Source organism: Ascaphus truei, chromosome 10, assembly GCF_040206685.1.
Source record: "Ascaphus truei isolate aAscTru1 chromosome 10, aAscTru1.hap1, whole genome shotgun sequence".
Lineage (NCBI taxonomy): Eukaryota > Metazoa > Chordata > Amphibia > Anura > Ascaphidae > Ascaphus > Ascaphus truei.
Window position 1 is genome coordinate 17,222,052 of NC_134492.1, and position 17,472 is coordinate 17,239,523.

At 41.0% G+C, this 17,472-nt stretch overlaps 1 protein-coding gene across 14 annotated transcripts in view; it reads left to right on the forward strand.

Annotated features, from left to right (window-relative positions):
* The window catches only part of DAB1 (DAB adaptor protein 1), a 585,647-nt gene that overhangs the window by 229,928 nt on the left and 338,247 nt on the right, over positions 1 to 17,472 (forward strand). For 11 of the 14 annotated variants that reach the window (XR_012804044.1, XM_075616022.1, XM_075616019.1 and 8 more), the window contains exon 2: positions 15,928 to 15,997. The exons of 1 other annotated variant lie outside the window; for it this stretch is intronic. The gene's annotated coding sequence lies outside the window, so the exon portion shown is untranslated. Of the gene's footprint in view, positions 1 to 11,898; positions 11,918 to 15,927; positions 15,998 to 17,472 lie in introns of those variants that run through there. 2 more of the 14 variants (XM_075616018.1, XM_075616020.1) reach the window with 2 other exon arrangements.

Here is a 17,472-nt window from a genome sequence, read left to right on the forward strand (position 1 = left end):
CATCTAAAATTCTTCATAATTCACCCAAACCAGTAAAATTATATAAATGTTTTGTCTACCACCAACTGCTTGAGTTTAACAGCTAATATCAGCATTTAAAGACGGAATTAACAGTGTCGACTGACACTGAATCTCTTTACATGTGAAAGCCGGGCGATTTACATTAGCATTAACTCAGCTAATGTAATGTGACTCGAAGTTAATTCAATGCATGAATATTAGCTCCATGAGATACTTATTGCCTTGAGCCCTGGCATTAGTGACAGTAAAAACTATTGCTGAAAGTCCAAATGTCCAGTTTGCTTAGCGTGTCTTTGTGTGAATCCGCCACAAACATTAAGAAACTCTTTGCAAGTATCTCAATGCACCTGACTTTCTGTAAGAAGCTCGAGTTTTAATGAGACTCTATGACTTACAACTTCAAATGTGTGCAGTGGAGTGTAGTAGAGCTTAACTTGTTTTAGCTTACAGACTATTACAGTATGTTTCTTTTAAAGGGGCAATCCAAGCAGCACAAAAAAATGGTGCGCGTTGCGAGCACGCGTGTTGTAAATGAAACTTCTTTTTGTTGTGTCACGGAAATGCTTCTGGGAGACTGGGGTGAGCTCTCTCTCTCTTTTAGTGCAGCGCCTCCACCTATGAGGATCCCAGCGTAGGCGGGATTTGCTCCTCATAGGAACCAATACAATAGCAGTAATACTACCACAACCAATTTATCATATAACTCGTATTTACTATAATGGGATAAAACAGTAGATCACACCAATACAATATAGTAGTACCAGGCAGTAGTCTACACCCTGAGTGGTTCCCCCAATTACTGAGAGTGTCATGGCACCAATAATCCCAGGTGTCCGCACCAGTAATCCCACCCAAGTATGAGGTAGCGCTACCCGCCCCGTGATGTGTAGGTGCACGTTGGTACCTTCCTGGTCACAGGCCAGACCAGGGAATATTGAGATGAAGATGCTGGATCAGGTCCCACGCAGCAGGGCCTCCAACACAACTGCCCTTACACCTTATCCAGGAAGCGGTCTGAGGTGAATCTCCAGACGGAGGGCTCAACCTCTGTGCTGCTACGTGCAGCTCTTGTCCAAGGTCGCAGTCCGCTGCATGGACGTCCATCCACCGGTGGAGTAGGACTGCTACAGGTCTAATGGGAGGGTCCCTATCTGGTTCCTTCCCTACACTACTTCACTATGTGGGGATCGGGGCCTAACTGGGGCCTTGGGGCAGAGTTCTGGCATACACCAGGGGCTTACTGGCTCCTTGGATGCGTCTGTCCTCTTTGCCAGCTCCTTCAAAACTGCCTCGTGTTTCCGGCCCCACTGAAGATATCAGGAGTATCTCTAATGGTCTCTTGCTCCTGATTCGTTTAAACGGCCCATGTGACACACCCAAGGCTTCTGGGAAATGTAGTCCCGAAATACCAAGATGGCCACCTCCACTCTTCCCTTTCGCGCGGAGCTCTGCCAGCTAAACAGCTGCTACACTTATGTAGATCCCTATTACAATCATTAATGCTAAAACTCACCAGCAAATAAATAGCAAAATTGTTAGGATTTCTGAAGGTACTGAAGGGATGGATTCACTAAACAAGGCACATAACGTTGCCAAACACAGGAATGGATGTTATGGTCCCCGAGTTAATGTTGTAAAAATAACAGCCATAATTGAGTTCATTAGCATGGGCTTAATGTCACATTATCGCTGCATTAACTTCAAATAATGAGCTGTTATGTACGCCTTAAAAGGGGCTGTTACTGTAGTGGAGAGAGAGGAGATAGAAATAACTATGGGAAATAAAACTATGGCCCAGATACATCAAGCAGTGGCAAGAAAACCTGGAAATGTTATCTCCAAAAATTAGTACATTTTTGGTCAATTTACATGCTGGTTGACAAAAAATTTACTACTTTTTGGAGATAACACCTCCAGTTTTCCTTACCATTGCTTGATGTATCTGGGCCTCTATTATTTAAATCCTACCTAACTCTGACCTTACACCTATCCAGACACTGCAAAGACCCTATTTCAGGGTCTAGATAGGTGTAAAGCCAGGATTAGCTATTACTTAAATCAGGGGTGCTCAATTCCAGTCCTCAAGACCCCCCCCCCCCCAACAGGTCATGTTTTAAGGATATCTTAGCTTCAGCACAGGTGGCTCAGTCAAAGACTGAGACACCTGTGCGTAAGCAGGGACCGATTGAGCCACCTATGATGAAGCAGGGACTGATTTAGCCCCCTGTGATAAATCAGGGACCGATTAACCCACCTGTGTTGAAACTGGGATATCCTCAAAACCTGACCTGTTTGGGGCTCTTGGGGACTGGAGTGAGCAGCACTGACTTAAGTAACGTAACTTGAATATCCTCACGTTACCTTTATCAGAGTTTAGGGAATAGGGGATGATGTTGCCTAATTTGCATCCCATTATGACTGGCGTCTGCTATAGTTAACACTATGCTATTTATGGAAGAAAACATGGCTTAACATTAAGTTATTAACTTTAGCGAATGCAGCGTTACTATTAATTTACAGCAGATTAACGTCATATTAAGTAGCCTAGCAGAGTTTAGTGAATTGCAACTTAACCATGAAGTTCAAAGTCATAGTATCCGTATACAGTAGGTCTTTGAGAAATGTAGATTCGTTGTAGGTTGTAATACCTGTAAGGGGACAAGCATGGGAGTATGTTATACAATGTTTTTCAACCTTTCTTTGGTTAAGGAATAATTATATAATTATATTGTGAAATTCTGCGGAACTTCAACCCTCTCTAATAGCGCATCTAAGATCAGATGCATTGTAAAGAACTGCTACCCTCTCTAATAGCAGGTCTGAGATCAGATGCATTGCAAATTCTTCTGTATTTGGTACCCTTTCAAAATGACCTGAAAATTGCAGAAAACCCACTAGGGGAACCCAAGTGGTGGGGTGACAGACCAATGGCAATGATTGTTTTTGATAGGAGAAGTGACAAGGTAGAATAAATACTTTCAGTGTATTCCAGGCCAACAATAGCAATGCAAAACCTAAGAAGCTCGTAGCTTCAACTTGTCTACAAAATAAATGTGACATACTAAACTGTATGTATGACTTCTGCTCTTTAATGTGCAAGACCACAAATATGTACAAAACCATTATCGTAACTTATATTATTTTTCAATAACACCAGTTCTTGCCCAGTATTCTAAGATATGCTTCTTCAAAATGGCAATCTGAAATAATCAAAGAGGAAAATTATGTATCTTAATTTGCAATCATCAAGCATTCAATAATTCACAATTCATCACATACTATACAATGCTTATTTAACTGTCTGAAAAAATTGATTTTTTAAAATACATTTATAGTGTACCATAAAATCTTTCACCCAACCATTAAAATGTTAAAATACAGCAATCTGTTGAAAGCATAATGACATATAGTTATATTATTAGGTTGGAAAGAAGGCAGTAAACATAAATAAACAGTAAACTGAAGAAAGTTACAAGTCACATTTACAAGCATTATGTTGAAGACCAGAAATATATAATTTTAGAAAAGCAGAGTTGCAGACCTGTCTAAGACATGTGAATTTGCTCACAAGTAATATTTGTAGAAGCTATATGCATCACTGAAACGCAAAACCGGAAGGAGACTCTCACGAACTGTTGTGGCACAACATGATGACTGGACTGATCAGGGGAGACGGATTGGGGACGGCTGGGGTGATTTTTTACTTGTTTTCACCTGTTGTTTTGTTTATGGTTGAGGATATATATACTGGGTTTATCCTCATTTGGTGTATGCCTAGTCACTTGAGAAAGACCTATTGGTCGAAACGTTGTGTGGCACGTACAACATATTCAACCATTCTCAAGTTCCAGTCCTGTTATCCCTTGTTTGTATCTTGTTGGACAGTATGCACCTTCCCTTTACCTATATTTTATATTTCGTTTTATGTGTATACATACATATAAATACATCTTTCAAAAACTGTCAAAAGAAATTTAAAATCGACTGTATCAAAGTACAGATGTTTTGTCTTCTTCTGGGATTCCTTTCCTTTGATGTACTGTATCTGGTGCTGATTTTTATACTTGTTTTGTACAGCTAAGAAACGCTTCCAAGATTGCATCAGGGGTAAAGGTGAAAATATCATTTAGTGGTTTCATATAATATAAAACTGAGATGGACATGTTTAATGGTACAACACTGCAGTGCTGCTTGGGGTCTTTTCCCATCATGCTGTGAAAAGGTAAAAATGTTAAAGTCTCCATCTATCAGGTTAAGGTTTCTTCTGAGCAATAAAGAACGCTTACTATTTTAAGTGTACACTTTTTAGAAACCATATAAAACTATGGGATCATTTAATGGGTTATAAACCTGTACACATGATATACCTGAACCCCGAGGTTCCTCACTTATTACCCTACTTGTTCCTGGACCGTTTTGCACAAAGTGCATTGTCAACTGAATTCATTCATTTTGGAGAAACCTTTGATTCTATGGATTTTTTTTGCACAAAATCACACTAAGACCTGGAAGTTTGAGTTGGTTATCGAGATTTATCATTCCACGTGGGTTTTTTTTGGGGGGGGGGGGGGGGGGAGGATACTTTATTATTCACGTGAAACAAAATGTATCAATATTTTAATTGATCAAAAAAAGCTGAGAAGGAAAAAGATATGAAGTCTTAGGCTGCGTCCAGGGTTGCAGCAGCCGTGCGGAGGCGCGCTCAGGCTGAGGGAAAGCGGGTGCCTTCCCTGGCCTTGGTTAGCGCGCCATCCGGGGGCGTGTCGGGGGGGGGGCGGGCCAGTGACATCACGGAGCTGGTTCACCCTCATTGGGCGCCTCAGCACGGGTCTGCGCCTAAGCGCTGACCATGCCCGAGACCTTAGTCCTAGTCCTATTCTCTAGTCCGTTTGTGCTTCAGGCTGCAAAACCAAGTAACCAAACACCAAATGCAAAATGTCTTAAATAAGAAATAATCGCATCAAATGCAAATCCACAATATTCCTTTAACAATCATTCTTAATTTATTTTAATTAAATTGCACTAACAACATCATTGTATTATTATGGCTTTAATGTGTCACAGAACTTTCCTAAGCTACAAGCAGACACAGAAGTCATGCAATTCCCTTAATGTCTGTGCGTTTATTTATTTGCAAAATTGACTCAGTTAATTGTCATGCTTTTGGTGGTAGTTTTACTTTACTAAACACATCACAATAGTTAGGAAGCTAAAAATACACGGTTGAATCACTGTTCAGATTGTTTATCTTCCCTTGATAAGTGGCACAAGCTTTTATGATGTGTAGATGCCAACTCATACCTCTCTATACCTGTGTCACGCTGTGCTCACCACAAACTAGACGGGACCGCGAGGCCGAGGTGGGTATGTGGTTTAACACCAACCCACAGCCGCAGAGGCACCTATGTCTTTAATGAAGTGGGCGTGGGCGTGCGCCCGTGGAGGAGGTGTGCGTGCGACGGCATGGAGGAGAGGTCACCGGCTAAAGCGGGAGGGCGCATCCGAGTTGGCAGGCGTTGTCTGCCCGACTGCGGTGGCAGTGGCGGAGAGAAGAGGGCACCGAGGCTCTGGACTCCCCGGAGGTAAAGGGGGACCGCGCCGGTTGAAGCGCGGGGCTCCGACCTCCTCAAGTGGCACACCGGGGGCAGTGCGCCTCTGCAGGCCTCACAACCTGATCTTTCTCTGGTATTTTATCTTTATCCCACTCCCATCTGAGCATTACATCAGAGACATCATGGTCAAATGAAAGATGCATACCCGAGGTTTCAGTTTTTCACTGTTTTGTATTTCAAAACCTACACGTTAATTTAATTTTATAAAGAAGTTGAGAGCTAATATAACTAAGGGTTAGCACTTATACTGCTGCTTTGGTTCTAAAAAAAGGTTTTGGTTTTGGGTTTTGCCTGGACGTATTTAATTTTTATCTTTGAATATCTATCTATCTATCTATCTATCTATCTATCTATCTATCTATCTATCTATCTATCTATCTATCTATCTATCCATACACATAAATGATTCATACTGTAGTAGGCACACCTCAGCATAGCAATTGGAAAGAGAACATTCAGCGCTGCAACGGTTTGTCATCAAGAAGACTGTATTGGAACAACCATAAACATCCAATGTTTCGGTCCCACTGTGGGACCTTCCTCAGCTGTTTCTTCTCACTATACTGTAAGTGAGATTCCACTTTTGTGTGTAAATTAAATGAAAGATCTATGCTATGTTTATGTTTTCCCCCTGAAGTTCCCTCTCAAAACTAAAGAATAAAACAGAGCTACAGCGGGAATAAGATTACATCAAGACACTTGTACTCAAGTGGTTAATCTGTCAGTACCCTACTTAGACCGCGTCCATGGTGATCGTGAATGCACGCAGGAGTGCGCGCGGCATGATCAAATTGATGTGCCTCTATGAGGCTGTTTTAAAGCGTGTGACCAGAGGCGCCGGCGCTCGCGATGCGCTAGGAAACAAAAAAAACTTTTGATGCACGACGGAGGGTCATGGGATTGGCTTTCCCAATGAGGGCGAACCTGCTCCGTGACATCACGGCCATGCCCACTACATGCCCCCTCATCGCGTCCAACTACAGGGCACCCTCGCTCCAGCTAGAGTGAAGCGTGAAGCCTCTCGCACAGCCGCGCCGGTGCACGCACCCTCCATGGACATGGCCTTAGGCTGGGAGAGAGATGAGTTTTGAGTTTTACACAGTAGACCATATTTGGTTCTCTTTCTTCCCCTTCTCTCTATTTTTTGCGCTATGGTCATCTGGAAGGATATATATAGTGAGGGGTTAGTAGGAGATGTGAAGGGGCAGGGAGTGGATGGCATGGGCTAGAAGACAGTAAAGAGAGGAGGTGGAGAGTGTGATATAAGGAGGGGACGGAGTGACATGGGGGAGCAGTGTCCTACCTCCTCTGGTGCAGCCATGGTTTAGCTGCAGTTTGGAGGCTTCCCCCCTCCTGCTGGTCCTGCCTCCTCTGATGAAGCGATCCCCGGTGTGAGGAGGTACTGTAGGGCTAGCAGGAGACGGGGAACCTCCATTCTGCAGCTAATCCCTGGGGACCCTCCAGCTGCACTAGAGGAGGTATGGACTTGCTGGAGGTATGTCTAGGGGTTGGACCTGGGACCCAGGCAGAAACAAGGTTTTTGTTCATTTCTGCCTTGGTGTCAGGCCCATAAATCCGATTTGTATTTAATTCAACTTGGATCTACGGAGTTCAGGGGGGCTCAGATCTCAAGCCAATGAACCTGCCCATCCTTCATTATAAAGGCTTCACTTACACAAGCTGGACATTTTCTTTTTCAAAGGACTTCAGTACTGTACATAGCCCCTGTGGTACTGTGCAGTAGGTCCCTAAAGTGCAAAAGAAATTGAAGCACTAGTCTAATTCTATCACACTATGTTAAGTACCCCAATCTCTCAAAGATGGTTTAAGCAAGAAAATTTGCATTATTTAAGATACTTGTAGCCATCTATAACTATTGTATGGAATGGGAAGTCAATTCTATATCTACAAATTTTATGCAAGGAGAATGATCAACTAGGTACGTATACACAACACATGTTAGCTTAGATTTGTATATTGTGTTCAGTTAAATGACCAGCAAGAAAACATAATATAGACAGATATTTAGTGTTAGGGCATGCCCAGCATATACAATAATAATGTCCTCTTTGTTTAGGACACTGCTGTGGATTTGCAACTTGTTTCTACATTATTTATATCTTCCTGATTATACATTTCAGAAACCTATTTGTATTTACTGCAATGACTCATGTGCTTAATTAATCAGCATACCTATTACCATAAGCATCCAGCTCCAACCGTGTAAATGTTTTACAGTCAAACGGTAAACACCATGAATGTCCCTAACCTAGACCTTCCCATCGTCTTGTTCCAGCAAACTACAGACGTACCGTATGTTCAGTTAAAATAATTACCGAGAAATGCCTTGCATACCAATAGGCGTTCATAGCGGTTCCTGGCATTAGTATTTCAGCTGCTGATTCCCACTTGTTTAGCTACAGTATTGAGAGAGCCAAAGGTAGTCGTTAAATTATTAATTGCAGTAGTCATGTTGGGACTTGGGTGCATGGAATTTGCAGAAATTGTACCTTAAAGTGTAGCCTTAAACCAGGGTATTGTTAAGGAATTTATAAGTATGTTTTTAAAATTGATGGGTTTTTTTATCTGACGAATACTACAGAAAATTGCAACAGATTTACTGAAAAGGAAAATCACAGACTTTTTTGCACTGAGAGTCACTTGATTATTGACCCCCCATTGGGTTAACATATGCGTTGTTGTGCTATTTCAGATACTGTACATGTATCTAATCGGGATTCAACGTTATAAATGTATGCAGGAGCCTCCACCTCAGTGTTTCTGCACTCCTTTGTAGTTTTCATTGGGGGGGGTTCTTTAGGTGCAGGCAGAACTCCAAGCAGTATCCTTTCCCAACTGAGTATTGCATTTATATGCAAAGATTATCAGAGAACTCAAAGGATTTGAACTAATTCAGTTCTATTTTATAGGAGACACACAAAAATCAAATGCATAATGTTTTAGCAGACTGGCCCCATTATGGGGTACAAGTGACTCACTTGCAGCAGTTGAAATGGGTTAGTACCCTGAAGAGTCAGACCTACTGTAGGTTGTCAGTCTGCCATACTACTATTTTGATATCACTCCAGTATTATATTTTTACCCAGTTTGTTTTGCATAAATCATATAAGATGTCAAATTCATGGACTTAAACATTAGAAAAACACATGGATATCCCTCCTCAGAAGATTCCAGTGCTGTGGTATAGTATAACGTGATTTAATGATAAACGCCTGTCCTGTTTTATAACTGCAGACCTAGCAATATCCTACATGTGTGTTGTTTTAAATAAATCAGTTCTGTACTATGAAAAAATACTTGTAGCATTAAAAAAAAAATTAAAAACAACAACTCTGAATTACATTGTTAATGTATTATAATGTAACAAACAATGTTTGATTCTATAGCAACCATTTACAAAGTCACATACCCTTCCTCTTCTGAAAGGCGCTGGCACACCCCTTTTTGAGCCCTGCCCTCTCTCTAGCAGTGCACAGATTGTAATTAGTGACTGCCTGGTCACATGATCTTCCCCACAGAACTTTGCATATTTGGTCCTCTTCTGCTGCACTAACAGACATTTAGTGAACTCCCGAGCCGACTCATCGCCGATTGATCACAGGAGAACCGATGGATCGGCAACTTAGCTAATTACTTATTGTGGGAAATATATCAACGCACATATTAAAGGGGAAATAATAATAATTAAAATAAAAATGGCAGCTTGGACTGCTGCTTTAAGTCTGACATCCCTTGAACATTGTTTTTCTAATGACTTTTCCCTACACCCTAACTCAGCCCCAGACTGGCTGCACATACCTGATTTTGTATTTGATGGCTGCTGAGTTAATAATATATAGAGCCTTTAAGGGACTATGCAGTGGCAAATTCTCAATAGCAAGATCCCCCAATTATTTATTTATGCTTTACAAATTCAAGATAAAAGTAATCATTTGTCAGGCATTCTGAAAAAGGTGTACATTCTGTGTCAGAAGGCCAATTAATACTGGCTTTGATCTTCTTCCAAAAAAAACGGAGTGACTATTTTCTTTATAAACCCATTAAATTGTATGTAGCCCCCATTCCCCGTGTCTAAGGGAACAACGTGTGCTGCCGTTACCTATGGCTCACAGAAGGCCTGAGCCTCCTCCGCTCGGAGCCTAGGGTGAGCTCTCGATCTCCGCAGTGCAGCGCCTCCACCTGAGAGGGATCTCAGTGCAGCGGGATAACCCCTCACAGGACCAATTACAGTGAAATAATACACACACCGATATATATTGGTTTACTGAACAATAATATAACATCACCCACAATACAATAACCCAACAACACAAGAGTGAGTCCCACAAAGTACTGAGGGTGCCCTGGGCACCTGTAACCCAATGTCCATGAGAGCAACCCCACCCAAATGTGAGGAGTAGCGCTACCCCTTGTGTGTGGCCATTGGTGCTAATTGGGTACCTTACCTGGTCTCCGGGTCCAGACCAATGTGATCCCACGATGCAGTCTACCGGATCCTCTTCGTCCGCCTCTGGAGGGATCTCCCGTTGGAGTGTGTCCTGTAAATTTCTCTGAGTATGTGCCTGTGGTCTGCGCCAGATCGCAGGCCGCGCACAGCGCGTGGTGTCTTGTCCTTGGTGCACTAAGACTGGTGATGCTATGGTGGAAGTGTCCCTATCTGTGGGCCTTCCCTATAGCAGCCACAAACTACTAAATGTAGGGGCCTAACTGGGGCCTGCGGGGTAACTCTAGGCCTTGTGTGGGAGCCACTGGCACCCAGACACTACCTGTCCCTTCAGCTCCCTGTCTCCGACTGAGCGTGCCCCTGCTTCCTGTGATTCCGGCAGCCATATTGGCTGTGCTGCCCACATGGTCTGGCATCTCCCTGAGGCTCCTGGGACATGTACACATGTAGTCCCACACGGAGCCTCTCATGTCAATATGGCCACCGCTCTCGGCTCTACTGCGCATGCGCACGGCACTCAATACACATGCGCGACATTAAGATTTCGGCGCCCTGTATACTCGGACCGCTGCAGAGCTCCGCGGTGCTCCAGCGCTCCCTCTGCCCACATGCAGCCTCTCCTGAGCGGCTCCCCGATAGCCCGGCAGCTCCCCCGCTTGTGACATAGATAAGCGGGGAGCCCGGCTACATGTATAGATAAAAAGGATAGGTGGTACAGGTTACATGAAGAAGAAACGCACATCCTTTGCAGTGTGATAGAAAACGACGTCAGTGTTTTGTCCTCTGTGGTACAATACAGTATAACGAAGTATATTTATTCACAGCTTAAATATTGCATGACATAAGCATATAATAACAATACATATAATCCTTCCTCCCACATTTAATATATTTTTTATGCTAACTCCATGCTTAGTTTTAAAGCATTGGTTGAACATTCAAATGGTACATAGAATAATATATACTTACAACGACCATGTATATACATTTACTGGCAGCATTGCTTAGAAAGAAGAGTTCTCAGTATTGAGCTTCGCTGAACTTCTGGAATGGTTTACCCTACAGAACATTCTTTGTTGTTCCTTTAATGGAAGATTGCTCATAGACAATGCTTTGAATCGGAAGTGCTGATCCAAACCACTGTTATGTCTGTATTGTTTGAATGCCTACTTATTTATTTAAAACTTTTTATAATGCGCCGCTCACCGACAAGCTCAGTTCTAGAGCGCGTGTAGGAGCCCAGGGAGGACACCCATCCCACACCTACAACCAAAACCCACCTGGAACATTTATGGCAAATCAAATCCTCAAGCACCACCCCCCCCCCCCCAACAGGTCAGGTTTTCAGGATATCCCAGCTTCAGCACAGGTGGCTCAATCAGTCCCTGCTTCAGCACTGGTGGCTCAATCAGTCCCTGCTTCAGCAGAGGTAGCTCAATCAGAGGCTCAGCCGAAGACTGAGTCTCTGAGTTTCTGCTGAAGCAGGGATATCCTGAAAATCTGACCTGTTGGGGGGGCTTTTGGACTGGAATAGAGCACCCCTGATATATGGGACAGACGGACCAACATGGACAGGAATACGAGTTGGAAACAGGAGAGCTGGTTACTAGGGTATTAGGATCGGTTTGCCAGGCTTTGTTTAAAAAGGAAGGTTTTTAATTCCTTTCTGAATGGAAGCAAAGCTTCCGGATTTCTTAAAGCTGCAGGGAGCTAATTCCACAGTCTTGGGGCAGTCCTTGAAAAAGCTCTCCCTTCGGCTTTACTGACCTTAAACCGAGGCAGTGGATCTGAGCACCAGTGCATAAGAAACATGCCAATGGTGAGTGCAAGTTCTTTTTTTTTTTTTTTTGTATACTGTCTGCCATTAAAAGCATAACTTTTTATTCTAATTATTACTATGATGATATCCCAGGAGAAATGTAAAGGTCACACAGAAAATAAAGAAAAAAGGAAATGAACTGCAAGCATTAACCATGTTTAGTGTTAAATCAACAGAATTCTTGAACTTAAATGCTTTCTTCCATGTGATCTTCTGCTCCGAGTGCCTGAACTATAATCTGTTACATGTCACTCCTCTGATAGTCCACATAATTTAACTTTTTCCAGAGAGTAGATAATGGCAGAATATATTTAGTTTGTTTATTCCGTTAATCTTACACCCAATTTATTATAAGGTATGCTAAACTACTGTTAGCTTTTACTGACTCTTTTAATATTTACCCTTTAAATAATTTACCTTTTTACCATTCAAAAATGTCAAACGCAAAAAGGTTGTAGGATTGTAAGACAAAGTGAAACTAATCAATTCCAAAGATTGCATTATTTCCTAGCAATAATCATTAGAATATATATATATATATATATATATATATATATATATATATATATATATATAATGGAAATATTACTATATGCTCATTTGCATGTCTTAGACAGGTCTGCAATCCTGCCTTTTGCCATTATCACCCAGCATACAACGCTTCCACTGCAGCAAGGGATTCTGGGAAATGACATGCAAATGAGCACACATTGCCACCTTTTGCTTCAAAACCATTTACCATGGTCCCCTATAAGCTTAAGCTTGCTGCATTTCACAGCTTTGAGCACAGCCTGGGTTAAGATGCATTAAGGATAGATTGTATGGGAGACAAGTGAGAGGCAGGAATGCTGAACAGTATAAGGTTACAATAGTAGATACGGGAGAGAATGAGGGCGTAACAGTTTTTGCAGTAGAGGGACAAATGAAAGGGTGTATCTTTGCAATGTTACAGATGTAAAAACAACGGGTTTTAGCTACATTGCACTCACATTTAGATTTCTTTAACATCGCATGTCTCCACTAAATTGGAACTGGAACCGTAGTGTGCAGGACAGGAACTTCTAGCAGGACAGGAACTGATGTCTCTGGGTAGTGGTAGTCTTCGCTCTCCTCTGGCATCACTCGAGAGACCTCTCAACAAAGGAATATGGACAAAGTGTAGTCATGGTGTAGCACGTCCTAGCACAGAACTCCGTCTATGTCCCTCTATTTGTCCTCCTATTTTTGTGCCTAGGTCTTTTCTTCTTGTGAACTTTTGAACTTTCTGTTTTATCAACACTTGTGGGGCTGAGGACTTGTTGGCTGCAATAGTAGGGACAGATTTAGTTCATGCAAGATCACTGTTTGCAATTATCACTCAAGAGTTGATATTATGCATTGTTGTATGTCACTGATTTTCTGTTACGCGTTTTGTTTTTTTGTATAATAAATATATATATATATATATATCTATATATATATATATATAGATATATATATATATATATATCATTTTTTTGCGGCAAAGCCAGTATAACCGTGATCAATCTATGGACATGAAGCAAAAGGCGACACTGTGTGCTCATTTGCATGTCATTTCCCAGAATCCCTGGATGCAGTGGCAGCACTGCATCCTAAGAAAATATAATGGTGAAAAACAGGGTTGCAGACCTGAGACATGTGAATGTGCTCACGTGATATATATATATATATATATATATATATATATATATATATATATATATATATATATATATTGTTAATGGTTAAAAACACAGAAATTTTATTTAAATGAGCATCTAATTCTAACTGAAGAGGTCACACGTCGTGTAGCAGAAACACGACCGTATATGCATTGTGGACGCAGAGATTAGTGTTATTTATTAAGATAAGTATTTTTTATTGATGAGCTGCAGTTGTAGAGTATGTATTTTCAGATGCTTCTGCTATATTCATGTTTGTCCACACAGAAAATAACTCTAAGTACCCTGGCCTGGTCTTTGTTGAGAATTCACATCCGTTTGGTTTTACAATTTGTTACATTTCCCTATTCTTGGAATAAGTTTGATACTAGTCTGTTTTGCTATGCCAGGCGCTCTTTAATGCTTTCAAACCACCTGTCCCATTGCTTTGTGTTTGACCTGGCATTACACTTAATTAAGCTCCTCTGCATCTGCTCTTCATAGCTTTCAAATGCTTTCAGAGCCTTTTGAAATATTTTGATCTTTCATGACAACAATCAACCCACATTATTTCTGAACATGTATGCAGCTATTAGTCATACTTTTAATCATTGTCCCTAACCTGAGAGCTACTTCGTCACACTCGCTGCAGACATAATGCTTCTACCATTTGCCCTAAATTCATAGTGTAGTCAGTCACGTCAATCCGATTCAAATCTTGATATTTAAGGATACCTTTTGCATTTTAATAAATGACCACGTGAGCTGTCATTTGTCCCTCATACACTCGGAGGGGTTTATATATTAACCTTTTCGTGGCCACGGACCCTCAGGCACATCCGCATCACGTGACCGCTCTTGGGAGCCACCATGTGATGGGGTTTCTGTTCCAACCATGGGGCTGGATGTGACGGGTAGGGGATGGGCGCCCTTCAATGTGGTACATGCGGTGAAGCGTCCATTGGATGCATCCACTAAAAAACGATCAGAGGTCAATGACGTATGGTGTGCGTCATAAGGGCTCCTGGGTGCCATGTTTCTTGATGCACTGAAGGGGTTAAAGTTTGATAGTGCCAATCAGGGTAATATAGCAGTTCCACTTGAGTTCAATGGGGATTTCCATGCAATAGTGTCCTAATTGGCAATTTAATAGATAACCCCCAGAGTCTCACTGATCGAAAGGCCGAATCCAACATTTTTAAGCACTAATAAGTGAATAGTCTTCAATGAACGTTCATTCTTTGAAGTCAGAAGTGACTCATTAAAGCACCCTTTTTTGTCTACATCCTCAAAATGTCACTCATTTGGGTGAATGAACCTTGAGAGGTACATAGTCATATATAAATCTTTAAGAGATGTATCCTCTTTTATCTAGATTGGAGAATGACCACCAAAGGCTGCCAATTATTATAAGCAAGAATTACTTCCCATTGGTCCTGCATGACCCGAGAATCATTTAGGCTATGGTCTTTGAAGTCTTGAAAGATAACGAAAACTTTTCCTGCCACACCTCTTCATTATTTCATCACACAAAGCTGAGCCAACCGAGTTGAAGGTTGTGCGCCCCGTGCAATAATGTTCACGTGTGTGTCTTCCTATATTTGTCCTTCAAGTCTTCTCATCTGCTGCTGTCTTGTAAGATTGATCACTTCATTCCTCCACTGTGGATCTGTGCATTGGGCCTTCAAAATATTTTTTTAATTATGTGTGGAAATAAATTATGGGATCACAATCTACCTAATTATCCTTTATTTAAATGTACAACTCATCTTTTACTACTCTTACTACCGGTACCTCGCTTTACGAGGCTAAGAAAGTAGGACATAACTTTTCATTTTATGAATCTGTCTTATGCTGTGAATGTTCCAAATAGAATTGATTTAAAGCACCTCCTAGCCAATATATTGATATCGTCCAGTAGAGAAATGTCTTGGAATTGTCTTTTCTTTTTAAAAAAACATTTTATGGAACCTAATTTAATGATTTTTTTTAAATAAATGTCTGACTTCATATTAACAGTTTAACATGTCCTTGGTCTCACATTGATTCATAGCTATTTGAATGGTACTCTACAACTAAGTGTAGAAAAGCTATATTACCTTTTATGGATGGTTTTAGAAGTGCCAGAATGGATCCCAACAATCGTCTTTGTATCCAGATGTGCTGCATTCCATTGATGATATCATAAAGTATGCTAATGTGAATCATGAATTCTCTAAAGAATGTAAACAGCCTTTAAATGGAGAAAATATTAATTGATGTATTCTTTCTTTTTACTGCAATTACTAACCTTTAATATATAATTACTATTTCCAAATGTAAAGAATATTTTGTCTTCTCTTTTAACAGTGACAAAGAGATGGTGTCTGTGATCTGGATCTAGCACTTGTGGTAAGAAGACATGTGTATACTTCTTAAGGTACAGTAAATGTTTTTTTCTATAACATTGCTTACACTGTAAGCCGTATACAATCATATACATATATTACACGTTTCCTGCATTATCTCACTAAGCTACCAAAATTTCAAATCTCTATTAAAACAAACATTTAGTAAACATTGGATATTAACTTTAAACCTGAAAAATAAATTCGTTTTTTTTCCCTCTGAAATCTTGGAAGTGTTGTAACAGATTCGACAATTTGTATCATTCATTCGTCAAGAAAGTAATAACATTTAACACTTCCTGCAACTGCCTGTAGGTGTTTCAGAAGATAACACATTAGCGAAAACTAATTATCTTATCGTGTTAAACAGATCATTAGCAGGATGTGCTAGCAAACATACAGGATATGATAATGTGTGTGTATTTTTTTTTTGTAACTGTCTTTACGAAGAGAACATTATTTTGATGTTTATATCTTATTTTTGTGCATTTTTTTAATGTAACTAATGGCACAACATTTAAAGCAGCAAACGCGCCTATAGATAATTATTATTTTTAAACAGAATTGGAACTGACGAATCCCATTTGAGCTGAACAGGGTTATTTTCTGGTCCGGAAATCCCCGGTTCCTTAGATACTTAGGTGAAGTTACCAGTGTTATTTCCTGGGGATTTAAATGGCCGTCCAATAAGAAGCTGGTTAAGTTGTGTTTCCTATTGACTCACAGGTCACGTGAGATTTGTGGCTATGTTATCCTCAATCGGTCTGTTTTTGTTCCGGGTTCAATCACATCCTGTGTGCCCGTGGAGCACCGGACATGATTTTACTTGATTTAATATCTCCTCTTTTGTTTCCTTAAAAATGTCCACTGCGGTCACATGGCCGCTGTTGAATGAAACAGATCACGTGACCACACTTTGCCGGAGGGGCCATGGCACTCACGCACCACAACCACTCTGGCATTCAAAGGGTTAAAACGGGTAACTTCACCCATTAAGTATTTTGGAAACTGGAAGGTACCTTTAGCTTAAATATAGGTGGTTCCTACTTCAGCGCAGGTGGCTGAGGCGCTGATTGAGCCACCTTTGCTGAAGCAGGGATATCCTTAAAACCTGACCTGTTTGTGGTCTTTGGGGGACTGGAATTGGCTACCCATGTCCTAGCATATAATCAGTGTTGTCAGGCATTAAGAGACCACTCTGGTTTTGAATATAATTAAAAATAGACAACAAAAAAATGATTTATGGTACAGTAGATATTTATTATACTTGCTTTAAAAGGTGATGCTTCAGCATGTTTTTACAGTTTCACTTTCCAAACTCAGGCCTCTTAACATGTTAAATACATAAATAGCCAATCAGCCCCATAGCTAACAATTTTACCAATGTGCCATTTATTGTTCTTCTTGATCTATATACTGTTGTATGGCATATGGATGGATATAGTCTTAAGAGTGGATATGCACTACATAGTGCTAAAATCATTCTTCGGTGCACATGGCGCGCCTG